General features: G+C 41.3%; 1 protein-coding gene across 7 annotated transcripts in view; it reads left to right on the plus strand.

Moving 5' to 3' along the window:
- Positions 1–27,861, plus strand: part of TCF12 (transcription factor 12) — a 163,534-nt gene that overhangs the window by 60,963 nt on the left and 74,710 nt on the right. The window lies entirely within an intron of this gene.

A 27,861-nucleotide genomic window follows, 5' to 3' on the forward strand; every position in this document is an offset into this window, starting at 1 on the left:
CTACAGTTTAATTGGACCGAATTTTAGAAGATCGGTCAACTGAGATAATTTGAACTGTCATAATTAGAAACTCTGAATGTGTGGGACTGGCACATACCAAGTATTTTAGATCATTTCCAGCTTCCTGACCTTACCTACTCACTGGCACTAGTGGATCCAGCTCAAGAGGTTGTAGCTAATAGTGGATTTCATATCATCCGTTGGTGTTGTAGCACTTACCTCGTTAGTATCCTAATGAGGTGCTGACTGCTCCTCTTCCTAACAAACTGCCTTCTGCTTCATGCTAGCTATGGCCGTGATAATTTCTTTGACCAGTACGAAGAGTATGGAGGACCTGACAGTGCAGGGAAATCAAGGCATACATCAGGCAGTATTTATGACGGAGGGAGTAGAAGCTTGTTACAATAATTAGTGTCATAAGTGGTGCAGATTTTGCCATGCGAAGGGTGGCAGGAGAAGGAAGGTGCTTGATGGGTTGAGGCCAGATGCCACAAAAGTTTCAAAGGTGTTGTTTTGAGTTTCTGTAAGACTAAACACTCATTTTGTGGGTTATTTATATAATGAGCAATCAAGACCTGGATTTTGATGGGTTTAGATTTAGCGTTGCTGTTCAGTTAATTGACTTGCTTGACTCATTCTTCAGGTGTATAAGGATGGTTGTGTCTCTGTCAGGGCTCCTTTCAAACTAGTGAAATTACTATGTCTAATTGTTATTGTAAAATCTATTGCTTGACTTGTAAGGTAAGCACTCTGGTTGGCTTGGGTGGAGTGACAAGTACTTTTAAAGGTGAACAGAGGTGGCATTTACTGAAGCAACGTGGTAAATAACTGAAACCTCTGTGAGCTTTCGAGTATTGATACTGTACTGAAAGGGTGATGCAAGTAGTTAAACCTTAATCGGGAATGGTTCTCAGTAAAAGGAGGTGGGTTTGAACTGTAAAATGCAATTAAAAGAAGGTACGCATCTGAATTCGTCCTCAGTTAAGGAGCTAAACAATCTTTTGAAGTGCTAGGTATTTTTTTATTTTATTTTTAACTCAGTAACACTTCAGCAAAAAGAATTTTGAAATTGTAGAGAGCCTAAGATGAAATGATTGGTGAAGGCAATAGAAGGAAACCAGCGAAGGTAAATAATTACTAAAATGGCAGATGGTAAGATGCCATTACATTTTTTTGCTAAGAATCCTGTTTTAACTGCCTTTCAGGAAGGGAGAGGGCAGGTGCAAACAGTGAGTTGGCAGACCGTGTATTTGTCTGAAATAATAGTTAGGTTTCTTTGAATCATCTTCTGTAGTCATCACTAATTTAACACATGGAAAAAAAAAAAGCATCATAATGGAAACGATCTCTAGAGACATGAGTAATGGCAAGATTGATGTGAAGTAATTTATACACATCAGTATTAACTTACTTCGTTAGTGTGAACTTGGAAAATGGTTGGAAGAATATTTTGTATCATTTGAAGAATTTACAAGGAAGAAAGGCAAATGTTAAAAGAAGAAAGACAAAGACATGAAGATTACAACAAGTGCTTCAGTTCATTTTGTTTTACAGGAGTAGGGCAGTATGATGAACACAGCTTGTAAAATGATAGCTAATAAGCTTCATATTGTGTGTAATTATCTGTCAAATATTACTGCAGCCAAGAGTGCAGCAAAAAGTTTTTCGTAGAGAAGATGCAGCAATGACAAGGTCATCCGTGGGTACGATAGCTAGGGGTACAAGTCTCCCGCTGTAAGACACAGGCGCACCACAAGCCAATAGGCTGGAAACTTCCCCTGCTGGAAAAGTTCTTTTAATTTTGCTTCACAGTAAGTGGCATCAGTCAATTTCACGGCATTATATTTACGTTTTATTAAATCACTTAATGCCTTGATTATTGAAGCTAAAAATACGAGGACTGAACATGCTTCCATTCTTGGGTTATGTAAGTATCCTCAGCTGATCTGTAGAAGAAGAAAATAGTAGGGAAAAAATCGCCCAGGCTATTTTTATGCAGATTCATATATATGTAATTCATCATGGCTCCTTTTCCAGAGGTAAATCTTGCCATTGCTTCACCCCAGTACAACTCTGTCTTGTTGCTTCAGGTAGGCGTGTCTTCGTAGTAAATTAGTTTTTGTCCCAAGTATTACATAAAATGGATTGGTAAATGTAAGACCAGTGTTTAACTTTCCTTCTAAGGATATCTGCTTTATTTTGGGGGCATGCCAGTGTGCTTAACTGCTTGCTTGGCACTGTTGTTGCTGTAGTGTTCTAGACTAGCCAAAATCAAATGTGAATCTTGTAGTATTTTGTTGCTTATGATGACAGCTTAATGTTTTAAGTTAAATTTTGGTGATCTCTTCCTTCTTCCAGATAATTATACGCATAATTGAGTTCAAATCTGAATACGTAAAATCTCCCCAAATAAGTTGGGGGAAGATATTTTTAAGTTGTTCAGGCTGTCCCCTTCATTCTTTTTTTTCTTTTCCTAACGCTAGGAAAGTGTGTGTTCTTTTGCTCTGGGGTTTCTGTGTAGCCAGCTGGGTTGTGCCTGTGGCTGAGCGTGTTGGACAGACGCAGCTTCTTGTGATCGGACCTGAAAAGCTCAGGGGTGGCGTCCTGTGTGCTGCCAGCATGGAGCAGCCTGCGCTGCCGTGGTCTGTAGTTTCATAGAGTTGTGATGTTTCATATCTGGTGCTTCAGTTTCAGATTATTATTATTTTTTTTCCCCAGGTATTACATTAAATAAATTCTGCTCATACCGAAGAATTGCTCTCATCTGCTCTTCATTTTCCTTTTGTGAAAGCTAATGGGTTTCTGGGAAATTAAATTACACAGTCATTTAGTGACAGTGCTAAGTGCGGGGCATTTTTACCCTTGGGTTTTTGCTCACAAGAGTGTGTGTTAAGCTTAATTTCCCCTTCTGTTTACAGTAATATTTCAATCAAATAGCTTTGCTAACACTTCTTTAAATACACCAATACCTCAAGGCTTCCCAGAGATGCAGCAGAGCGCTGTGCCCTTTGTGTTCCGCTGTAGCAGGTGGCCGTTCGTACTCCCTCCCCCTCGAGACTTCCATCTTCTTCCTTGCCAGCAGCTGCAGCAGCGGGGCAGGAGCGACCCTCCTCAGGTGGTGCTCAGGTGTGGCTCTGCCAGGTAGGTGCGTGGCCGCAGCTGCCTCCCTGCCTGGCCAGGCTCACCTCAGCTGCGGCCGCTCATGGAAGCGGCACGCCGGGCCACGGGCTGCCTGCAGCAGCGGCGAGGCGCTGCGCTTCGAGGGCAAGGTGAAGGGGTGAGCAGGTGCAGAACTGGCTCCCTGTCAGCGATGCACTGAACTTGCAAATATGCCCGAGTGCTCGGGAAGTTTATCCTTAACGAGTAGGGTTGGTATTGGGCAAGTTTAGAAGATGGGAAAATCTCTAAATCAGTGTGGGAGTCGTTTTCAAGCCTAGTCTGCAATGCTGTGGTTCAAGGGGAAATAAACAGGTTTTCTTTCCGAAAAGTGAGGAAATCTGTCCTTGAAAATCCTTTGTACTGTTTAACGCTGTGCTAGGAAGAGTTGGTGGTGTCTCTTCACTGGATGCTGCGGTGCCCAGGTGCCGTACCAGGGCTCGGAGTTTCTGCAGGTCTCCAGCAGCTCCCCCAGGCAGAACTTGGGGTTCTGGTTAGCAGTTGGCAGTGGTACTGGGCGTACGATACGGTAACAGGAACAAGCTGCGACCTAGTGTTGTGTCAGAGGAAGATGGAATGTCAGCTTTGAACAGGTTTCATTTACAGCTAAAACTAGAATTTTTGTCACCCTAGCTGTTTCTGAATAGCTGGTCTGGGAATCTAAATATGCAAGTCCATGGTTTTTAAACGTTGAAATATTTTAGTTTAGAGAAAATTATACAGAGAAACGTGGTTTTTAGCTAACACAATCTGATACGTTGAATGTTGATTTATTCACAGTGTACTTAGACTCTGAAAAGGGAATAAATAGTAATCTGATGAAAATTTTAAGTGTTGCATTTCCTCTTTGTTATAGCATGTCAGTTGAGCTCCTGTAGGGTATGTTTATCTGTTACAAGGCTCATCAGTGCATGAAATGCTGAAAGGGCATATTTCTCTCCTGTGGTTCTTGCCATCCCTGGGCTCTTGTAGATGTGTTCCAGTGGATGGGATCAGCTGGGTGAAGCCATAGGATTTTAAATTTCAGTCTGTCTGAAGGCGCCAAGCTCCTTTCTAGGGACAAGGGAGGAGGGGAGGATTCTTTCCTGTACTGGTGATGTAACTTCCCCATGAGGCACTTGCTAGGGATCTACATAATAACTATTATCCTGTTCAAATAGGAGACTGTGGAAAGCTCATTGGTGATTAAAAGATAATTTTGTAATTTTTCATGCCTTGTCTTTGTCTTGCAATGAAGATGTTTGTTCATCGCCAGGTGCATACAAATCATTTACTTGATCTCCGTTTCATGCCATTATTTTTTTCACTCTCGCGTGCATGTAGCTGTAGCCTGTCAGTTGCTAGCAGTCTGGTTTTTAACAAATTCAGCAGCCTGTGTCCAGCGATTGAATTCTGAACTGATCAACCAAGGTGTTGTAACTAGGCTGCTTGTGCCAAAGCAAGTGGCTTTTGTGATTTAGAGCGTTGTAGTATTTGCATTAATATTTAAAGTTGTTAATAGTTTTCTTTAGAGACTTGGTTTTTGTGAGTCAAATGTTTGTTGCTGCTGGAAACCTGCCTTTGTTTAGATACGTAGATACCTCAGGGGGAAAAGCAAAAAGGATGAAATTGACCAAGCCATTGCTCAACAGATACAATTTTATTTTTTACATACCTTTTGGTATAGGACTGTAATACTGTTGGTTTTGTGAGGGGCCACTGCACTTTTCCCTAACTTACGAAGCAGTGTAGGTGTGCAATGCTTCAAATATAATATCTGGACACTTCCACTTCAGGTCAGTATTGCACTGAAGTTTGCTTTCTGAAAAGCAAGTGCAAGACTTTCATGCAACAGAAACGCGCTGAAGACCAGAGAAACATGCATCTCTTCTTCTTGCATCATCATCACTTGTGTTAAGTGACGGCCAGATCTTGCTTTATGTGCAAGGCTTTGCTGGTTGCTGTCTCTGTGGTTTTCTGAAGGCGAACAGCACCGTTGCTTTCAAATGGGTGTTTGGCTTCTGCCACTCTAATGCACGTATGTATCTCGGGAAGTCAGCTGAAAACCCCGAGCAGTCATTTCTTGGGCATCCAGATGCGGGGTCGCTTTGAGAACCACAAGCTTTGTTATTTGAGCACTACAAGCCTCGTTATCCTTAGGTGTAGGAGTTTCACCAGGATACGGGTGAATATACAGGATTAAAGAAACTGATGGGGTTCCTACTGCTGTGATTCCTTTAAAGAAGCCAGGAGCCTTATGTTCAACAGGGAAATAAATAAATGTTAACTGAAATGGGAAAGAAATGACAGCATTTGCTGTAGCAGCAAGTGGAGCTGGACTCTACCGTCTTCGTTAGAATTGCTGAGCTCTGGCTATGAGTTCTTCCAAAGTCTTAAGGACAGCTGAGAACCAAGTGCACAAAATCCTCGTGTGTTTACTACAAAACAATTCTGCCTTTGAAGTTCTTATTAATGCGCCTGTTCAAATGCTGGGTGCAGGTGCGAGCTATTGGCTGATGTGCTGTTGAGGAGCGCTCTCAGGATCAGCATTCCTACCTACCTTGTTTCACTTGGGGCTCTTCAAGCAGCAGGGTATGTCTCAGCTGCTCGCTGCCTCCCAGGCAGCTGCTGAAGGAGAGCAAATGATGAGCTTGTGGTTTCTGTCACGTGTCCTGCAGTCTTTTTACCTGTACGGAGTCTTGCTTTTTACTCCTTGGAGTTTTTTCTCCTGTTCTTCCTTAACTTTGTCCACAAGAAGCATTTTTCCTCTCGGAAATGACTGCCAATCCAGTTGTGGTGTGTAGTACTGTCCTCAAGCAGCTGGAACTCCAGGAGTTAGCCTCGATGCTTCTTGTGGGTCCCATACAGCTCGGGATATTCCATGATCCTGTGACTTAAAGGGCATCGCACTGCTGGTCAGCGGTGGCCACAATCCAGTTGTGATAACCACATCACATCAGCATGCATTTTCTTAGCTGCTGAACAGGCGATGGAAGCTGTGTAGCTGTTCCTTCCATCTGTGCGTTTCAGGCTACCCTTAGGAACCACCCGTGTGCTTCTGTGGGGAAGTCTGCTCGCAGGACCTGCTCCGTTCTTCCGCCACCACCTGCCCTCTCTGGCGTGCTGCTAGGGGCTTAGCTTGTGCCAGGAACCTGTGGAAGGCTCTCTGGACTTTCTCTCCTGTCCTCTCACCTACCTGCTGCGTGTCTGGCAGACAACACCCGCGATTCGATGGCTTGGATTTAGGGTTCCTGTTGTTTTCCTGGGAATGTTTCTTTGTGCTTAGTATACAGACGAGGAGAAAAAAAGCAATCCTACAGGAAGTGGGGAGAACATGTTCTCACTGTACTAGCAAATCCTGCAGGCAAAATCCCAAATAATTTGCTCTGTGGTTAGTCAGATTTCTCATCGAAGGAATGGGGATTGTACAACCCATGTGCAAAAACAGTCCTATTGTCACCGTAGCCGTAACAAAATTTAGTTTGCTTTCCAGCGTGGTAGGGCCCTGTATAATAAACTTGGCACCTAGGCACAAATGCAGTACAAATAAAACATCTTGAAACTTCTCCCCTTGTTCAAGGGGCAGAGAAGGCAAAGGACTCAAGAATAAAGCCTGACTTGGTAACGCTGTTGAAGTTACAACTTCAAGCCTGATCCCCGGGGTATACGTTGAATACCTGAGTGTATGACTGCAGCGTAAATGCATTCATAGCACATTAAAAAGTTCTGAGGAGATACGAAAGAGTGTGCTTGTACGTTCCTTTATCATGGTACTACAGTTTTAAGTACGTTTTCTGCATAATGAGAGCAAGGAAAAGTTTGGCTTCACTACTTAACTCGGGTAAATAATATTTTGTATCTAGAGCCAAATCTTTTTCCTGTGACATCTATTTGTGTCACAAATTGCTGGTCCATTACAAGCTGTCAGCTCAGGTTTTATTTACTTACGTACTTCTTTGGAGTCCTCAGGTACTTCCCAGAGAAGGGAAAAGCTACAGGCAGACTGGCCTGCTTTAATAGAAATTTAAGAAACTGAAGTTCATTACAGAACCAAACTTTGAAATGTCCTTTATCTTAAAAGTATCATTGTCCTACAAAGTATGGCAAAGCATATTCTGATCACATTGTCTTAACACGAGGAGTTTGCAGAAGCTCATCTGCTTGTTAGACCATAGAAATCATGTAGAACCCCTTAATATTCTATCTACTGGTCCAAAAAAGATTTTTTTCTATATTTGTAACTTCCTTGAATTTTTGTTTTTCTTTAACTTTAGAGGCTTTTTTTCCAGGTGATTATGTTGTATTGTTACAGAGCTTGTATGGAAGATAGTGAAATTGCCAGGTGTTTTTTTCAGGCATCTGAGTCTATCACGTTTCGGCATTCAGATCCGTAAGCGATGAGAGCACAGTCTGAATTTCCTAGATGATGCCTTGCTCGGTTCGCCTTGCGCCGCTGCGTTCTTCCTGCCCAGTGGCTACCGGCTTGGGGCGTTATTGTGTTTGGTAACGGAGGAGGAATGATGACGGGCTTGTCTTTGTGGTGCTTGGCTGCATTTCCTTTAATTCTTTGTTGGCTGCTTTTATTTCTCAGTGACAAGTTATAAACAGTGCGTGTTCCACAGTGATCTCAGTCTGCGGTGCCCAACAACTGTATGATGTTGTTCCCTTGTTTGACAGCTAGCTGGCATGAAGCCACCTGCACAACAGTAATAAATACTTCTGTCCAGTGTCTGTGTCTATTCTGGACAGAATCACGTATCCTCAAGTCCATGCAGTATAATTTTTGTGATAGCTGTACTGTGCAGTTAAACCTGTAACGTTTGTCCCTTGGATCCACTGGTCTGGATCCGTACGCTGCTTCCATCTCAGTTGCAGCAGGCTCCGCAGTCAGGTGCCCTTCAGCTTTCTTCCTGGCTTTGCTTTCCTCCTTTCTTCTTTTTCAGACTTCTAAGGGACTGTTTTATTTTTGTGCAGATGTATTGCTCTTAGTAGGCGTATTTTCTGTTTATTTCCTTCATCTTAAATATAATGAAAGCAGTTGTAAATCTGCTGGTAGTGTACTGTTGTGACTTGCTGCATGGCACTTGGATGTGACATCTGACGTGACATTCAGAGCATATCTGGCGTTCTTAATGATCAGGGATTTTCTTCTCTGTGCCCCTGTCACCGGTCAGTGCTGGTGGTAGAGAAGTCTTCCTTCTGTTCCGGCATAAGTGGTTTTGCATCTCAGAAGTGGTCATGAAGTGCCTCTTCTGATCAGGGGGCCGTGTAGAGTTTGACTGCAAAAGGGGTACAAAAAAAATTGCTTATTTCTGTGGTTAGAACAAGAGCATGGGTTCACATATGCTGAAGGGGGACTTTGTACTTTCCCACTGGAAGAAACAAATTTACGTAGGCTTTTCTTAGTGTCCAGTATTCTGTTATTTAAAGCATGTCCTTTTTACTGAGGCTCCAGAGATGTGCCGCGGATGCTTTTCAGAATGTGTGTGATCCCTTGTAGCATGTACCATGCTGCTCAAGGCAAGAAGCTTTAGATGTCACAGTCATCTTGCCACACATGATGAATCGCTTTGCCTCAAGATTTTCTGCTCACAAAGCCTCAAGGGTAACTCTGTCTCCCTAGGGATGTTTGGTTGGACTAGCCATCTGAGCTTACTGTTGTGTGACCAGTTTAGGAAGAACTAAATCCTAACTTTTTCACATTTTATTTTTATGTTTAGAAGTCAAATGTGAAAAGGAGTACATACGCCAAGGTTACAGCTGACCAAAATCAGAAGTAAGGCACTAAAAGGATCAGTTCGGCTTTAAAAAGCCAATATCATTTTAAACTTTTTTTGCTTAATTTGTTACAAGAGTCATGTCAAGTGATGGTAACTGCTGGATGCTGTCTAATATATGTGTTCCTGCCTTTTTTCTCGCTTTCTGGCTTGAAAACAAAACACGCGCACAAAAAGTTTTTTTTAAAAGTACTGATTTCTGTAGCTTCCTGCCTGTGTCTCCATTTGGATATTCTTTGGTTGTATTGCCCTATAAGACGGGGTTAGTGGCGGCTGGTGATACAAACTAACATTTCAAGATGCCAAGTAGCTATCTGCTCAACAGTCTCCTTTAAGGCTTCCATTATTTGGTATAGGGAGCCGGGGGGGGGGGGGCATACTAGGAAGATTTTTAAAATGTACCCTGATGTTTGTAGTATTTAATGCAATTTATGTTTTTTAAATGGATCAAAATCTGTAGCAGGTAAACTTAATACCCAGTTCTTCAGCTTTCCCATTCAGTGCTCTAACACTAGCTACACCGACTGTTTTGGTATGCTAAGATGCATTTTTACTATTTTTGCAAATTTTCAGAAACAGTATGTCAGCAGCAGGGCTTAGGAAAGAGTAAGTAAATGTTGAGTTTTCTTCTTATTTATTTATTTATTTATTTATTTTCCTGTCCTTCCTTCCTCTTTGTTTTTCATCGTCTCTTTGACAATCTGTGTGTGCTGTTGTTTTATCATTGATATGTAATCAGTGAAGAACAGTGTCTCTGGCTGCCTTTGTAGCATGGGCAATATCTATTGTCATGATGTCTTGGAGGAAGAGGTGGCTGTTTGCCTTCGTTACTCCCTCCCTTTAAGAAAATCCTCCTGTTCTTCTTGACTAGCCTATTGCAGTGACTTAAAAAGGGGACAGAAATGTAACTGTGAATTACTGGCTGGCTGTATTTCATCCACTTGAGCACACAGGAAATCCTTTTCTAACTCGTGCTGCCTTTCTCCTTTCTGTCCTGTAACCCTTCTTCATTTTTTTGCTTAAATAAGCATTGCCAGACGAGCTGATCATTTATTTTAAAGTTCGGAAGACAAATCTAAATAAACATTTCTCCACAGACTTTTTTCCCTCCCTATTTTTTCAGGGCTGTTACTGTTTGAGTTCATTGTTTTCTGCAAGAAGGATGGAAGGATAGTTATTCCAAAAAAAAATTCATTACCCAGAACAGCCTTCAAATAGGGAACATCTCTGAGTAGCATAGGTACCAGATCTATTGTAATGAAAAAATCCTTTTTGTTGGGAATATAAAAAAGGTATCGACTCTTTTTAAGAATCAGCTCAGTATATATTATAATAAAACATTTGAAAAATGCTCCTTGTACTTTTTACTTTTTTTATGTTAGTCTCAGTGTAATTTCAACTCTTCTTTGCAATGAGATTTTAACTGGTGGAGGCTGCTTTCTTAGTCCTTTTCCGGAATGTTTCTTTCTCATTAAAAGTTTTTTTCTTTTATTAGCTTTTTTTTTTTTTTTAGTACTTGCTCCTTTGGTTACTGGCAACTCTTGAGTATGCGTCATCTGTGTCACACGGCAGAAATTGTACTGGTATGAAAATTGTACGTAATACCTGAAAGTGCAGTGTGACGAGTAATAGAGATACTTGGTTTGAAGTCAAAGCCAGTTATGCCTGCCCAAGGTTTCATCTTCTTTTTTTATTTTTTTTTTCCTGTAATGAATATGGCTGTGGGGCTTGAATGGAAACCAGGCAGATTTGATACGAGCAGCTGGCTGTTACGTATGCCGTTAAGTAAAACAGAAAATGAGTAGTTGCTGTTGACCGTGGATGAAGTTGAGTAATGTTGGTATAGATGATAAGGTAAAAGGCACCAGTGAAGTTATAGCTTGTATCTAGACGGAAAAGCCTTAGTTTTAGCTGGGTTTGTACGTTTCTGTAGTAAAGAACATTGTTAGTAATGTTACAGATTTTCTTTGGATGTATTTAAGATTTGAATTTATTGAGGGAAATGCGTGTGTAATGGTAGCTATGGGTTTGTTTTGTCATTTTAATTGTTGGATGTATTTATGAAGCTTTTTTTAAATACCCACCAAATGATAATCTTTTACTTATAAGGGTAATATATACATTGACCTTGTCTTATTAACCCATTTGTAGTCACAAAATTGTAAAATTCTTTGTCTTAGCTATCAACTGTCCTAAGCTAGTTCTGGCACGTTTCTACCTCTATTATAAATACTAATTTTGCTGTGTTTCTGGTGTTGTGAGTGCTTCTTACAGAAAGCTGTTTCATGTTACCTGTGTAGCCAGTTACCATGATGCTCCCATGATGAAATTTTTGGTAACTGTTTTACTCATTAACTTGGGTCTCTGTTTTCCAAACACAAAAGAGCTGCTGCTTCTCTAGCTTTACTGAGTTAATAAATCAAAGCAACATCTTAAAAATAGTTTTTATTAATTTATATATGATACACTTATGAGGTATATATCATGTTTTGCTCAATTTTGCTTCTGTATATTTTAGGGATAAGAATCATAGGATAAGCACATCTTCACTGTAGCCCTTTGCTCTAGGAAGTGGCTCAGGAACTGTGTATTGTTTTGTTTACAGATTAAAATTCCAATCCAACTCCCTCATTTATTTGAATAAACTAGTTTAAATCATTTTTTGTTTTCTTGATGTCCTTACGGTCTCTGCTATAATTTGTATATCCTGAACATTTGGATCCCTGGTACTTGTGCCATGCGTTTTCTTTTAAATCGTTTTCAGAAGTTCACTTTTTCTCTGGTGCATTTCATGCTTTTTTTTTTTTAATCCTCTTGCTAGTAAGTACTAGTACCTTTTGCTCTCTTATAGGACTCTTCTTTAGAAGTTTCTCTTACAAATCTTACCTTTTATGCTGTAGTTTCCATGTGCTGAGCTGAGACAACACCTTGTCTTAGCTCTTTTAGGTATAATATCACAAGCAAAAGTAAAACCTCACTCCTTTCCCACCGTAGTAAGTGAGAAAAGAGGCTCAGATTTGTCTAATGACCACAGGGGTTTAATGTCTGGGCGTACCTATGGCTGCTGACACAGAAGCAATAAAGCACAGGGATTTACAGTTTGCATGTGCTTCCTTGGGTTTGCTCAGGTAGCGTTTCACCCTGGGAAAGCAGGTGAGATGCGCGGACTGGCCTGCACGCTTCTGCTACCTGTCCCCTTGTTCTCCCTAGTGCTTCGTGTTGACAGGTAACTTCAAGCTTTCCCAAGCGTGGTGTGTGTTTTTTTTCATTTTGGATGAGGTTTTGTCAGACTTCTCCTAGTCTTTTCTGTTGTGAATGTCTCCAGCTGTTAGGTTTCTGTCTTCGAAAAGGCAATGTCAAGTCTGGTAGCACAGCCATCAGCTTGCCCTCATGTTGCGTATGAAGTGTGACAAATATTAGTACTTAATTGATTAAGATCGTGTTTTTTTTTTTTTTTTTCCACCGGCTTTGAAACTAAAAAGCTGAATTTAATCTAAAACTTACTGTACTGAAGAATATATTCTGGTCTTAACGCTGTGTGTTCCCCCAGATACTCCAGTAATTAGCATTCTGTAAGTGCTCAGAATAGAACTGGGCATCAGGCCCTTAATTTAATGATCTATTGATTAATGGGTTTTGTGTTCTGGTGAGAGGGAACACTTCCTGAACTGCTGTTGGTCAACATATATTCTGCAAAAGGAGGTGAATATTCCTTTGATGTTACTCGTGTTTGGTCTTTAACCCTTGTGTGTCCTGCTGTCCAACAGCAGGGAGCCTGACTTTTTGTCACGTGCCGTTTTCGGACCGCAGGACTCGGTGATTTCTGCAAGTAGCTCTCAGCAATTTATGCCTGAAAGCATAAAAGTTGATGTGGTTTGCACATCAAACTTGCATGATTTAAATGTATAATTCGGAGTCCCTGCTGTATATATATTCAACTTAATAAAAACAAAAACAAGGCTAGGCTCTTGGCTTTGATATCCCATGGCTGAGTCTGAACTACCTGGGTGCTTGCAGAATTCAACACCTGAAAACAGCGTATTAATAGTGCAGTTTTTTTACATTTCAGTTGTAACTTGTGGGAGTTCTAGCCCCTAAGCAAAATGTAATGGCAAGAGGTGATGCACTTTATCACATCTGTTTCCTGAGTATCATTTTACCAGTGACAGTACGTCATGTTACAGTGTGATAAACTCTGGCCAAAATCCCTCCATATCCTTTTCTTGGTAACGTGTATTATGCTCATAAGTCATCAGGAATACAAACGCAAGCGAACATCTGTAATTTGCAGATTTTCCCAAAATCTAGTCAAAAACAGTGCTCGGATTCAAGTCTAAATACGGCCTGAACATGTCGAGTTGTGTAGTTCTCTGTGCTTGCTTTAAACCTCATTTGTGATGCTTGCTTCAAAAAGAAATGAAACCCTTTCTTTCATTAGGCACGTTGGAAAGCATGTAGGTTTTCTTCATAGCTTTAACTTGTATTTTTTCATTGATGGGGGTTCTGCTCGTTGCAGGATTTATCTAACACATCGCCAAATGCAGAAGCACAATCTTCCATTGATTTTCCTCCCGCGACGTCCTTTTTCTGGGCTCACCTCCTATTGTTTCACAGTCGCGGTGCGGAAGGCGTGAGCATTATACACAGTTTATTTCAGCGAGAGGAGCGGTGCTGCCATTGATCTTGGTCTGAAGCAGAAGTTCTCAGCTCCAGGTTGCCTCCTCCTCGCCCGCCCTGCTCGGGCTGCAGCAGGAAGGCAGCCGCAGCTCTCCCGGCGCTCTATTAATATGCGCGACGTGGCGGGTTCCAGGGAAGGTTATTAGAATGCTGGTTCGTATCCTCCAGTGAATGAAATGATGTGTGATTATGAAGTCATCAGGCATGGACCAGTAAGGCTCGAGAGAGCCCCCCCAGGTCCTCGGGGTGCCATTGATTGGTGACCATGTGTTTGTGCCCGATAGACTGTGAAATGGTGTGTTGCTCCACGGCTGTGCTGCACCTGCGCCCCACCGAGGTGATTGATTGGTTTGGTCATGTGGAATGTTCCCATCTGGTCTGCAGTAATGTGGTTTTTTGTTGGCTTTTTTTTTTCCTTCCTTCCTCTTCTCTCCTATTTCCCCTTCATCCGCAAATAGCGAGCGCTGGCTGGGTAGTTAGAGCAGGCAGTCGCAAAAGGCAGCCGAGCCCTTGCCTTCAGAACAAAGTGGAGTTGCTGCAAGTCCTCGCGTTCTTTTCATTTCTGGTAAAAGACCAGATAGTCTGTGTAGTGCTTGGGGGGGAAGGGGAACACAAAACCCCCACAAAAGAACACAAAAACCGAGGGGGGACCGGCCCCCCAAGCCTGTGTAGTACTCTGCAGAATTCTTAGTGCTTTACAAAAGCACTTTGCTATTGTAATTAGATTATCAAAGTAGCGGTGCATGTGGAGGATCTTATTTAACCTCCGAAAAGTAGTAGTTTATTTATTGAAAACTACTGATGTTGCACTTTAAATGCCAAGAAATTATTTTAGTTCCTTTAAAAAAAATTCTATAGTTACATTGGGCGGTCTTGTTTGATATTTCTTAATCTCACTCCTTTTTCATAATTGATCTATTCATTCCACTTAATGACTAATTACATATCAGAGCACATCATCAGCAGCATTCATCATTGTAGAATGTAATAATCAATGACATTTCAACAAAGGAAAAAATAAATATGCAAATAAGGACTCATTAACATTTGCATGAGCTGTTTGAATAATCACGTTGCTGACAAGGCTGTAATTAACAGAAATTGATGCTGAGTTCAGTATTTGATAGTGTGTTTTCTCAGCGTTTTATTGTTGTCACTGCGGGGGCTGGAATGAAGTTCTGCTCTACTTGTACCTTGACTTAGGCTTGATGTGATGGGTTGTGCCAGGTAGCGCAGGCTTCTGGGAGTCCTTAATTCATCTGTGACCTATGCTTAATGCATAGAAAGATATTTTGGTTAAATTACTGTATTGTTAATGAAGGATTGTTAAATTTGTAGTAATTACGCAACAGCTGAAGGAAAACCTTTTCTCCAAAGTCAGGAATAAAAATGATTCAATTTTTTTTTTTTTTAATTGAGAATCTTTACGTGAGTCAGGCACTTTGAAACCATAGGATTTCTTACGTGCACTGAATATGAGGTATCGAGGTAGGGTTTTCATTTATTTGTTAATCTGCTTCAGTGTATCAGTGTCAGGAGCCTTGAGCTTCATTGTAATTGAAAATCACTTGCTAAGGAAAATGTGTAATTATGAAATGTACAGTCTCTCTCCCTCCCCCTTTTTACTACTGCAACTTTACCCCCCCGCGCCCCTCCCTCCCCTCTTTTTCCTGAAGCTTCCTCTTTTTGTCATGGATATCAACTGAAATGCACAAAACACAATAAAGCTGTTTATGTCAGTTTTTTTGGACGACTGTAAGTGCTGATTATAACAAGTTTAAGGAATTTCCTTTGTTGAGTGTGTACCCACGCCATATGGCTCAACATGGAACATTAACTTGACAGGGATAATGGATTGTGGTATATGGAGACAATTTTGCCTGCAGCTTCACTATAACTCATTCTGGTTGGGGATCACAAGTTTATAATATAGGATGCAGCAAACATCCAGATGGATTTACTTTACATAAAAGAGTTGCATTTCTTTTTATTTCCTGCCTGTAATTGGGGGAGGAAAAAAAAGAATAAAAAGTAGTAAACAAAGCCTGAGTCTTATTCAGACAAGTAAAATCTCAGTGAAACTGCATATACGCAGGTGACCTGTTTTGGCTATCCTAAAACATAGGTGGAGTTGTTCCGTGTGCACACACGCATACACGATTGTTCAAATAGTACCTAAACTGGTTTCACTTTTCAAAATATTTCAGTGTATATCCAGTTCTAGAAATACATAAGGCTCTAAATTAATGGCAAAAAAGCTCTTTGAAACAGTTCTGTTATTTTACTGAATAATGATGGCTTTTTTTTATCATAAGCAAAATGAATGCTTCTCTAATTAGCATTCTGCTACTTTGGTGATGCTCTGATGGTACCCTGTTTCCTTTTAGAAGGAAAAAAATCTGAAGTCTTGTGATATAAGCAAGTAAAATGCTGTTAAAATAGTTTGTTTATTTCAGTGATTATCTGATACAGAGGGAATTGTACTAGTTTTGGTTTACACTTCATAACATTGGCACAAGTGTGATGTTTTGTACTTGAATGATCTGTGTGCCCAAGTTCTTTCTCTAAATTTACAAATGCTTTTCCATCTTACGCAGACTTGAAGCGTGCATAATCCCGTTGAGCACGTATGTAGCTGTATGAAGGATCAGGGCCATCAATCCACACGTAGGATTTCAGATAGAGCTACACAGGGTGGCTTCGTGTTCCTGTGTGCTTGTGATTGAGTTATACTCCAAGTCATATCAGCTGCTTTGCTGCCTGAAAAGCAGGCATCTTTTGAATATCTGTTTGGGAGAGTCATTTAAAACACCCGTCTGGAAATATTTTATAGTTGACCTTCCTTATCCAAAATAGCTGTTTTTTTGTTTGTTTGTTTTCCTTTGAACCGCCATCACATGGGTATGAATTTGTTAATTATTTCATTAGCTTTTGAGGTAAGTACCTAAGCAGATGGAGAGGATGTGGTTCCTGACTTGGGAAGAGGGATACTGGCTGTGCTTACAGATACTGCGTGTCTGTCCAGTCTGCATGCCCCACTGCTGACTTCACAGGTTGGCAGCCCAGTTTAATGTCTCTGATCAGCATCCAGAGTTTCAGCAGGTAAACAGCCAGGAAGTATCTCCTTCTGAGGAGGGAGGAATAAAAAGGATCATTGACCATGGACCTTTTAAAATCTGAGTTAGCTGAAGATGCAGGGTTTCTTTTAGTTTTTCATGCTGCACATCATACTGAAAAAGCTCTGGGTTTATTCCTCTTCCTCCTGCATAACAGGCTCAACGCGTGGTAATCACAGCCAGGTGGGAACTTTCTATGGACTTAGAGAAATTATTGGTTGTATTCTTATTATGAAGTCTCTCATTTACCACTGCAGCTGTGGATGGACAATCCCGGGAAAACACAGGATAGGCTTCCAACGTTGAAAAAAATCAACACCGCTACCTTCTTCCACATTGGAGTTAGGAGAAGCTCAGCATCGTATCTAGCGTTCCAGTTGGCTATTGGATCCCTCTAATTTATGGCTCACTGTTTGGAAACAACAGGATAAGGGAAAATGTACCAGTCAGGATAAGGGAAAATGTACCAGTGTTGCTATAAATTTGAAGAATTAAAACCTGTAGATAAGGAAATTCTTTCCAGGAGCAGTGAAGGAAGTTGACTGTTTCTACCAGCTTTTGGACTTCTTGTCTCCGTGTTGGCTTCACAAAGAAAGTAAGAGCCAAAGCCTGACACAACACTTAATAAAACTGAAACTTTAAATACAGTATTTATGTTCTTTATTGGTGTTTGCTGACCCACCAAGGAGTTTCTACAGGACTGTACTTACAAAATAGCATGGTTGTTCTTCCTAGGCTACCGTAATGACTACCTGCATCATAGGTTGCCCTCCAGTTGGTAGGATTTGCAGGTAGTAGTTACACAGGTAGTAATCTGGGAATCTCCAAGTACTGCACTAGCAATGAGCAAACTGTGTGTGTGTGGTTTTTATTTACCTTCTGGAAAAGCTCCAAAAGCAGGCATCACTGTTCTGCTGGCTGGGACCCGTGGTGGCCTGTAGGGAGCATGCTGATGATCCAGTCCTGTTAATGCTTTAGCATAAGGGCGTTGCGGAAGTCCAGCGGGCCTTCAGTAGGAGGGCTATCTACAGAAACATACCGAGTAGGGCTCGGTTATGCCTGCCCCTGGGCTCTGAAAGGAAGCCGCTGTGACGCTGATCCCGAGGGGCCTGCTCAGCCTCAAGCTGCAGTCGGAGGTTTGGGTGTAAAGAGCGCTGAGGAAGAGTGCCAAGGCTTTCTTTTTTTGGTTTGCTGATACAATTAATTAATGAGTGTTGCTACAGTCTTTCTATCACTTAATAGCTCTCACTATTGTTTTGTATTTTTGCAGAACATGGTTGGGGTGGGCTGGGGGGAGTCTTTTCCTCTTGAGAGGAGGAAATGCCTCTAGCTTACAGCTCCCATCGGTTTATTTGTGTAATGATGCTTTCCCTGGGACTCTTGCAGGGCCCATGACGTGCTCCTGCCCCACATGGGGATAGCGGTCTGGGACGCAGGCGGGGCACTGCATGGGCTGAGGACATCCCTGTGCCTGCTCCTTCCTCTCTTTGGAAAGTTCTCTTCACCATATTTCAATATTACAGGTGGAAATTTTGTCCCCTTTTTTGTCCTTGAACACACGTGCCACCATGCTGTGACCAGGACTCCGTTTCCTTGCTTGAGGAGGGTACATTATCACTGTGTTTTATGCAAAAACGGGAATGGATTTTGGTCTGTAAGTTTTTAAATCAATTAGTTTGTCTTAAATAAAATGGCACTTCCTTTAAGTTGTAAAATGGTTATTATTGATATGTTACATAGAATTTTTTTTAGAAGTACCTTGAGTAGACTTAATGAGATGACACATCCTCTTTTCCTGCCAGATTTCTCTAATCAGTCAGCAATCCACCAGGATTCTCAGAAGTGGATGGTTCAAATTATATGAGCTGTCCCTGCTGAATTTAGTTCATTCATATATTTGTAAGTACGTAAGCGCTTAATTGCTTCACTGAATTGGTGCCTAAAAATACTTCTAATAAATATGGAGAATTGTTTTGCTCCTGTTTTCAACATGGTTTTTAGAATCAAACAACTGTGACTGAGTCAAGGTTTGTGCTACACGGTGTGAGAAGATGAGTCACAATGTGCTTAAGCTAAATCTGCAGCGGATGAAGGGCTGTGTGATGTGGGGTAGGATTAGATTTTTAGCTAATAGTCTTCTCCAAAGAAGCGGACTGTCTCCTCATGGTACCCTTCATTCTGAAGATGTGTGCACGCTTCAGAGCTCCTGTAGGGGAAAGCAGCAGGACTGAAGGCCGGGTTCTGTTCCCAGTTGCTGAACTGCCAGGTGACTTGTTCCATTTACCAGGTTTAGAATGGTCCCCTCAATATTTTTATTCAGCATTTCACTTGAAGCAAGTGAGTTTGAATTGCAATAGTGGGAATTTAGTCATGCTTAGGCTAAAAAATCCTTCTTCGCTTTAGGGGTAACAGCGCCTGTTACCCAGGGTTTTGATTCTGGCCATATACTTCGTTCAGTAATTTGGAAAACTTCACCTTAGTATCACCACTCACAGAACTGAATAACTCCTCATTTCGAGACAGAACACCAGCAGGGTTTGAAATGTTTGAGTTTGGCAAGAAAGGGCTTGTCTGTAAAACAAGGAAATTGCACTGGGGAAACGCGGTGCCCCTGTTCAGCAGAGGCGGGCTGAGGTACGCTGTGAGCCGTTGGAGCTGCAGCTGCATTTACCATCAAACGCAAAGTTGGTGCCGATGAGTGTTTTGTTGTTAGTGTCATGGAAACTGTGAGCCAAAGAATGGATATTCTATTCATCTGGGAAAATAGCAGTTCGCTGCATAAAACATCAGTTGCTTCCAAAGCAGCTCTTAAAATAGACTTTGTGAATATAACCCTAAAAGCAAAAGTGCAACAATTTCAATGACCTCAGTACTACTTTGGTTTTTCAATACACATGTGAATTAAGTTAATGTAGAAGTAGTGAGTTTTAAAGCATGACTGTAGCATGGAATGCCTCTCAGTCGATGTTTTACTGTACAATTTGAAATCAAAAAATGGGGAGGCCTACATATATCAGTCACAGCTGTAGTCCTGTCTGTTGCCTTTCTTGTTCAGATGGCTTGCTCTGAGCAGAATAGTTTAGGTCACTATTCAGTGTCATTTGCTGTTCCACACGGCGTAGCAAAAATGACCAAACTTGCTGCAGAGAACGGATATTCGAGAACTCTCAGGGCAGCTAAGGAACACGGAGCTGCAAGTTGGTATGGATTAATACACGAGTCTGGTTTAATCCGCCACTGCGTTTGCAGTCAGGATGAGTAAGTTACGTGGTGTAATGAAGTAAGGGAATTAGCACCGTTCAGTTGGAAATCTGAAAATTCGTTTGGTTTGCTTACGTTGTATTGTTGAGGAAAAATTAAGTATGGGATTTGAAGTAAAGAGAAAATAATACAGGAACAGAAGTATAAAGTCATGGTCCTTGGGGCAGGGGAGGGTGGTGAGAAAAGGAATTGGAGGAGCAGAAGTAATTTGACTTGAGTGAAAGGAAGTTGGAAGGATTTGCCTGTTGCAGGATTTCAGAATCAAGAGTTCCAGAGTGGATGAGATCCCTTACAAAGCAGATACGTCATTGCTGAAGCCAGTGGGAATCCTTCTTGCTGACTTCGTCGCTTTTTTCGTCGCTTTTTATTGGTTTAATTCTGGAATGCTTACTTGAGAGGAGGATCATCCTGGTCTATGCGATGTCTTTGAATCTAGGTATTTAAAGAAACGATGGTGGAAAGCGCTGTGCTGAAGGCAACAATATTGTAGATTTCGGCAAAGAGAAGGTGATCACAGCAGTCACAAAATCACAGAATCATTCAGATTGAAAGGGGCCAGCAGGGCTCCAGATCCTTGTCCTGCTTAAAGCACAGTCAAGTTTGAAGTCAGATCAGGTTCCTCAATACTTTTTTCAGTCATGCCTTGAAATCCTGTAAGGGTGGAGTATGCACAGCACCTCTGAGTTTATAGCAAGTCTGAACTGCTCCTTGTTTTCATTTGTGTGGGTTTTCTTGTCCTCCCACCGCTGTACCTCAGTGAAGGAGCTGTCTGCCTGTCTTGGAAGCTCCTAGTTAGGTACGGAGGCTGTTGCCGTCAGGTCTCTCTGATACCATTTCTTCTGCAGGTGCTTAAAGGTGCCATTACCACATGTTCCTAACCCCAAGTTAACCATCTGAGCTTTCTTGTTCAATGCCAGGGCAGATTCCCCAGGGGATTTGTGAAAGCTAGTGTGCCTGTTGAAGGCTTCTGAGGCTTGACAAGAGGAAGGGTAAGGGAAATGCTGGAACATGGCAACTTCCTGCAGGCACCCTCCTCCCCAAGGTAAATCTCGCTAGAAAACAGAAGGCTGTAGGCCCGTGACTGTCCTGTGGGTGTCTTTTTGCCCTTGGCTCAATAGAAAGGCACCTTGCCTCTTAAAATGCAGTTCAGAACACTCTGTATCAGTCTTCAGTTGTTTTAATCGGCCAACCACCTCTGAATTTACAGGAACTCATTTAAATCATCAAGATCAACAAAACAAACCGAAAAAACCAACAATGCACACACACCCTGACACACACCCCGAAACATCACCACTGAATACGAGGACAAGTTTTGAGTCATGCTCAAGTCACTGAGAAATATTTAGTGATGATTCTCTGATCACAATTGTATTCTAAAGCCTTGTCTGGTGCCTGACTGTTACTCCCTTAACGTATTATTATTTTAAAAGAATAATGTCTGTATTGAGTCATTCTTCTTTATTTTTTTTTGATAAAAATATCAAAAGCGTATATATAGCGTATCAAGTCAGGTACTTTACAAATATCTGCTTCGTATGAAGTTTTATTCTTCAGTACTTTGAGCAGCACACCGTGTTCCTTGGTGTTTTTAAATCCGGGACTTGCTTTCACCTTGGCTGTGTCTGGACCTGGGATATTATTGTTAACATTTCTTCAGTCACATTCCCACGGCTGTTATGATATCTTATGGAAATGTTTTTTTTTCTTTCTCTATCAAGAATGCTACTTGTCTCACCTCCCAAAATAAACACTGAGCACATGTTTTCCTTCAACTGCTTGATGCGCTTTCAAACAGTCTTTGCTCCTCCTGTTTTAACAGATAATTTGCTTTGTGGGGCCTGAAGAACTTGTTCTCATGAAAGAGTAGTCCTGGGGAAAGAGCTGGATTTCTTAAGAAGGCTGCATGCTGTTTTAGCATGGGTGCTTTGTTTGTTGTTGTTTTTCTGCTCTTCTTTGTTTGTTTGTTGTTCTTGTTTTGTTTTGCAATCCAGCAGCTACTGTTAATCTGGAGACCACGATCTAGGAATACCCAATTTATAAACCTCAGTCTCTGTGACTGGATTGGATTTATTGCTTGTGATGGGTGAAGCATCGAAAAGTTGAGCAAGTCATCCAAATAAGTACTTAGAGAACTTTTGTACAACAGAATGCTGCTGTATGTGTTTGCCCCTTGTCGGGTGGAAGACAGTTACAAATGCTTACCGTGTTTGGGCATGTGTTTACGGAGAGAGAATGGGGGGAGAGAAACCATCTTTGTTGACAAAGCCAATTTGTCAAGTTTAATGAGAATGAATAGATCTTGGATGTGAGAGGAGCTGTAGATACCTCCAGAAGTAACTCTTCTGTGAAAAAAAAATAAAAAAGGGAAAGTTAGCAATTCATAGCATGTAGTGTTACCAAAATCTTCTAATCAAAAACAGGTGTAGCATTCTGTTGTGAAGTGTGGGTTCTCTGTTAATGTCCAATTTAAAAAATATATATATATATTAAGTCCTCTTCACTTTAGACTTGAGAACCTACCTGATGTTCAAAGTCACTGATGGAAGCTGAGTAATTTTTGGCCTTAGATCTGGGACAAATTCCATACCAGGAGAGAAGGGAATGTTTTTCAAGTTAGCTGTAGGTGGTAACTTCGTTAGGTGCCTGAAAACTTCAAATGAGATGAGGAAGATGGCAAAGGGAGAAATACTTCAGTAGACAGCATGCAGATGTTTGGGGTGACAGATGAGGTGGGTACGGAACACCTTCCTGTCACTTCGGTGGAACATGTGTGTATTCACACGCGTACACCGTTGGGTTATGGTCTTCTGGGTAACGTACGTTCCCGATTTCCTTCATTCTGAGTAAAATGTTAGCGTAGTAATCGTTAGTGAGTTTCTCCCACTGGATAAGTCAATAGCATATTTACAGGTGAATAGAGCGGTAACATTTAAGATAAGGCTTAGGGTAGGTCTAGACGTGGAGAATTGAAAGTAGATACGTTCAACAGCTATTCATGAATTATTTGGTTCACGGATAGCACACATGCCCAGGGGAGAAGAAGAAAGCTCTTTCTTCATTTAAGAGGTTTATACTCCCTCTTGTCAGTTACCCCCCCTTGTTTTCAGTTACTCATATGTCTCCTCTTGCAGAGTTCAGTCCCTTTCAGCATTGCAAAGACTGATCTGTTGTTCAGCACAGTGTCAGCCTCGTGAGTGGGGGGATAGGAGTAGTGCTGAGGAAGGAGCCTTCATGTATCAGCCACTGATGGGACAAACATTCCCAGTTTGACACGAGCATACGAATTACTAGTTCAAAGGGTCAGTCCGAATACCGTGTGTGATTTAGTCCACCTTTAGCTCCCGTGTATTTGAAGTACATATGAGCGTTAATAAATGTTTTTTGTAGCAAAAGATCTGTGCAGTACTTTTCAAACTGACAAAATATTCCATCTTTTCTTAGAAGTACTTACAAATCAATGGGATGAAAGTGTCAAAGGCATGTCTTTGCACAGCAGGCTCTTTAATGCCACTTCACACACTGACATTATTTCTTTTTAAATTATTGCATTAAAGAAGTTGTGAGAAATCCATTGGTTTCTGTGCTTAATGTCTCAAGTACCTGGACTTACTGCCTGGTCAGTTCAATCAGCACAGTTCTTACAGTGAAAGACATCTGCATTGCCCTCACCATTGTAAGTATAAAAACTTCTGAACTTTTCTAAGTCTTGGAAAGCACAACGAAAAAAACGCTTTTTTTCCAGATGGTCCTTTCCAAACGTCAACGAAAGCAGTAATTTAGTTCTCGCTATCTAAAGCGTTGTTCCCGAATTACAGCTGTTCTAATGGGAAGCTGACTCCAGGTAACTCCAGCTTCAGATTCCCCGTACTTGGCATCATGAAGGTATAAAAATATTTGCTCCAAGTAAGACAAGATGGTAATAGAACCGCACTATACAAGTATAAAGCTGTCTTACAAAAGAAAATGTATGGCATGGAGAATCACAGGAAACTTCTGGCAGATCTGAGACTGGGCATGTAAATTTAATAAATGTCACTGCAAATCATCATCTTTCACCTCTTGTGGAATATTACAGGTGTTCTGTAGGATCGTGGTCCTTCAAAATTTTGAGCAAAGAAAGAAGTATGGCACATCTGTAGTATTAAAAACAAGCTGTGCTAAGCCCTATCACCTCCCTTCTGGGAAACTTGGTTTCAGAAGATGTTACAGTAAGGAGAAAAGGGGGAAAAAATCTAAAACATATTTTTCCCCTAGTTACAGTCTGATAAGCATGTAATTTGCTTATCCATTGTTCTAAAACATGTAGACCACCAGTCTTAGGCTTACCTGGATAGACCGCAATGCTAGTCATCACCTTGGCCTGGCGTTCCTGCTTAAAAATGTTTGTACTTTTCCTCTAATCTGCTACTTTATTACGAGATTTTTCCAGTGAAGTGATTTTGTTATGTATGAAAGGCTTATTAATCTTAACTCCCAATACAAACTTTGAAATTTTTCAGGCAATTGATGTTTTGTAGGTCTACTTTATTAAGAGGTAAGACAGCGTGGATGTGTTTGCCAAGACTTCAAGGATTATTGATTGGGAAGTTGCTTCCAGTCGCAAGAAGACTGAGTTAAGATGGAGCGTATGATGAGATAAAGGCTGGGTTAGGAGAGTGATTACAAGCAGGGACCTGCTAATCACTGACCTCTGCAGGGATCCTGTAGTTTATCACTAATCTCACTAGCACTTGGCATTTTCCTGTGTTGCTGCTTCATTGTTCATAGCCGAGTGAGTAATTTGGCTTGGGATGAACAGGAGGAGGGTGCTGCAAGTCCAGCAGCTGCACTTGTTGGCACTGGCTTGTTAAACATCTTCAGTGTCGCCAGCAGCGTGCTTGGCACACGTTAGCCAATAATACTTGAACAAATTGTTGTGACGAGAATAGGAGGTCATTTGTTGTAAGCACTGCCTTCAAATTGCGTTGCTTCAGATCGGTTTCGTTTCTGTGAGCTGTGGTCCCAAGCATTGTAAGGAAAAAAAAAGCCTGCAATGGTTGTGTGCGTGGATGTAATGTGTACTTGTAAAATACCAGGAAAGAGATTGTAGATGGAACACAGGTATTAGAAGTGTGAAATCCTCTAAGAATGGGAAGGCCTGTAGAAAATGAAGAAATGATTCCTCCAGTGCTGGGGGAGATCTCCAGATACGCAGTAGTAATTCTTGGCTGCAAGTGTCAGTCATGGTTACCTCTAAGAAGGCAGGAAACAAAAACTTCAGGAGCGGGGCTGCTTTTGTGCTTTTTTAAAAAAAATCAAATTTATTTTTTTTCACCTTACTTGAAATAATTCTTGAGTCAGAATTTTATTTAATTCTAAAAAGTAAAAAAAAATAAAAAAATAAAAAACTATCTGTTTATATAAGCAGCAAGGATGGTATTTATATGTTTTTCATACTTTATTTCCATTTTGTGATGAGTTGGGAATAATATTAAGTGTGGAAGCTGTATTTAAATATTGTGTTGAACATTTTTCTTACGTCATCCATATGCACCTGCCAGTATAGTTCCTGCAATTTCTGGCTTGTTGTGGATCTGAATATGAAAAATGATTAGAATGCGTTAATTCTGTGGGTAACAAAGACAGTCAGGTACTGGGCAGGGAGGTGGCGGAAAGCACTGTAAAAAGGGATTTCTCTCTGAATCTCCCAACACCAATTTGGTACCGTTTTAGCCATGTGGGAATCTTTCATGATTCAAGGTAGTGAATGATAACGATGAAATTCTTTCGGGTGTTTCAAAAGCTGCCCTTTTCTTTATCCTTGCAAGCAGGAAGCTGTTGCCAACATAGACCTGAGATGTGCGGGCATGCGTTTGTATGAAATACGTCAGTGCAGAAACAAAAACCATGTTCCAGATACGGGGGGATCCCCCGAGGTACTGAGAATGTTCTGTTAGAAAGTGGCTTTGGGGCAGGCTGTCTGCTGCGACCAGTTAAGTGTTACCAGCGATGAAATGATTAAGAAGTGTGATTTAAAATGTGTTTGAAAAATCACTGAAAACTTGTTCTCTGCACAAGGTGGGTAGACGTGCTTCTTGCCTGACAAATGGAGCAGCTGCCAGCTGTGGTCACTGTGGCATTCATTTCATGCTGGATGACAGACGTTGCTTCGTTTAAAAAACCTTGGCACTTCACATGCGGCTGAGCAAATACGGTCTTGTGAAATACACAGGTCTGTAGTCTCTGAAGGGTTAATTCTGTGGGAATCAAAGTAATTTTTTGCAGAGTTGTGTTCTGTCATCTTGTCGTAAACCAAGCATTATCTAGAGACGGGGTGAGTGCCGTTTTACTACTGGCAGGCATTTGTAGCACGTTGGCTGGGAGCAGCCCTCAGCCGAGTTAACGCAGTGCTGTCTGCAGTTGACTGTCACTTCGCATCTTGCTGTTTTGGTTCATTCGGTGTTAAGAGTATTTAGGCTGCACAGCTGTTACACAGATAGATTTATGATGGACTGCAGTTCCTTGTGCACTATTCAAAAGCTGTATGAAGTTGTAAGCGGATCATATTTAACCAAGCAATTGCAGGAGAAAAACAATCATTTCCTAAATGCCTGTTGATGCCGGAATTGGTACCGGATGTGTCAAGGTTTTAAGTTGATGAAGTTAGGTTATAATGCTTAGTGGGATTTTCTTGGTTTAGGTTCTTTTAAATCTGTAGTTTCTGGTCTGTAAGCCTGTTAGGTAGCAGTTAGATCATGGAAGTTTGGGTTGTTGAAAAAGCAAGAAATTTACTAGAAAAAAATAAAAAGGCAAACTGATGCCAAGTTACTGAGAGTCAAATGCCTCCTGAGCTGGCCTGGGCACATTGAGGTTTGTATATGTAACCAACTCAATTATTTTGAGTTGCTTATATATACAGACAACTCAACAGTGTCTGTATAATTCAATTCTGGATGGAAAGCAAAACTCTGGCATGTAGAGCCGGTGTTTGTAACCTGACGAGAAGTGAAGCGATGCTGCTTTGTAAGGCAGGCACAGACTTTGCTTCTGCAGTGATGGCACAGGACTGCTGCAGGCTGGAGTCATACCTGAGTGCTCGTACTGGGCACGTGTTTGGGATACAGTCCTGTCCTTGATCCTAGGTTGCTTTCCAAACTCATAGTTGAAAAGGTTAGCTGTTGGAGCACGGGTTAGATGTTAACTTGCTCTCACAGTAATTATTGATAAATATTTAGGCAGCGCAGCATCAGGGAGCCTTGACATCTCTGGATTATTTCTTAGAACCAAATTGATCATCGATAGGGATATTACTGTCACCTTCTTTCTTTAGAATGGAACCACCAAACTCTTAAGGTGCTAAAATGTACATAACATGATTTTGTGTGTTCTTATCTAGCAATTTCTGGCTTCTTACACAAATGATAATTTAAATCAACTTTTTTCTAATCTCTGTAATTGACTCTTGTACAAATACTTGCTTTAAAACCTGCCTGGAATACTGCATACTTCAGTCAAAGTTGTTTATCATGTGATATAAGATTCTCATTTTCTGGAAAGAAAATGCTGAGTTTGGTTAATATGAGCAGCATGATTCATGCTGCTCATATAATTTTGCATGCTCAGTATTTCATTTGCTTGGTGCCTGGTAGTTGTTAGAGGCAAATTGCTTCAGCAGAAAAACGTTCACTTTTTTCTTCCCTTTGTTATAGCAGTACTGCTGTTTTTTTGAGCGGGCTGTTGTTGACCAGGGTACCTAGGACAGAGCCGTTTGTCACTTGGGTGGGCGTGTGAGAAAGGCTGCTGGCCCTCCTTAGGAGGCCTGGGCAGCATACACGGCCATACGCATCCAGGAAAAGGGAATTCCTCGTTGGCTAGGATGGCGTTCCTTTTCAGATCTTTCAAATATTTTGCAG

This window comes from Oxyura jamaicensis, chromosome 10 (genome assembly GCF_011077185.1).
Source record: "Oxyura jamaicensis isolate SHBP4307 breed ruddy duck chromosome 10, BPBGC_Ojam_1.0, whole genome shotgun sequence".
NCBI classification, from domain to species: Eukaryota; Metazoa; Chordata; class Aves; order Anseriformes; family Anatidae; genus Oxyura; species Oxyura jamaicensis.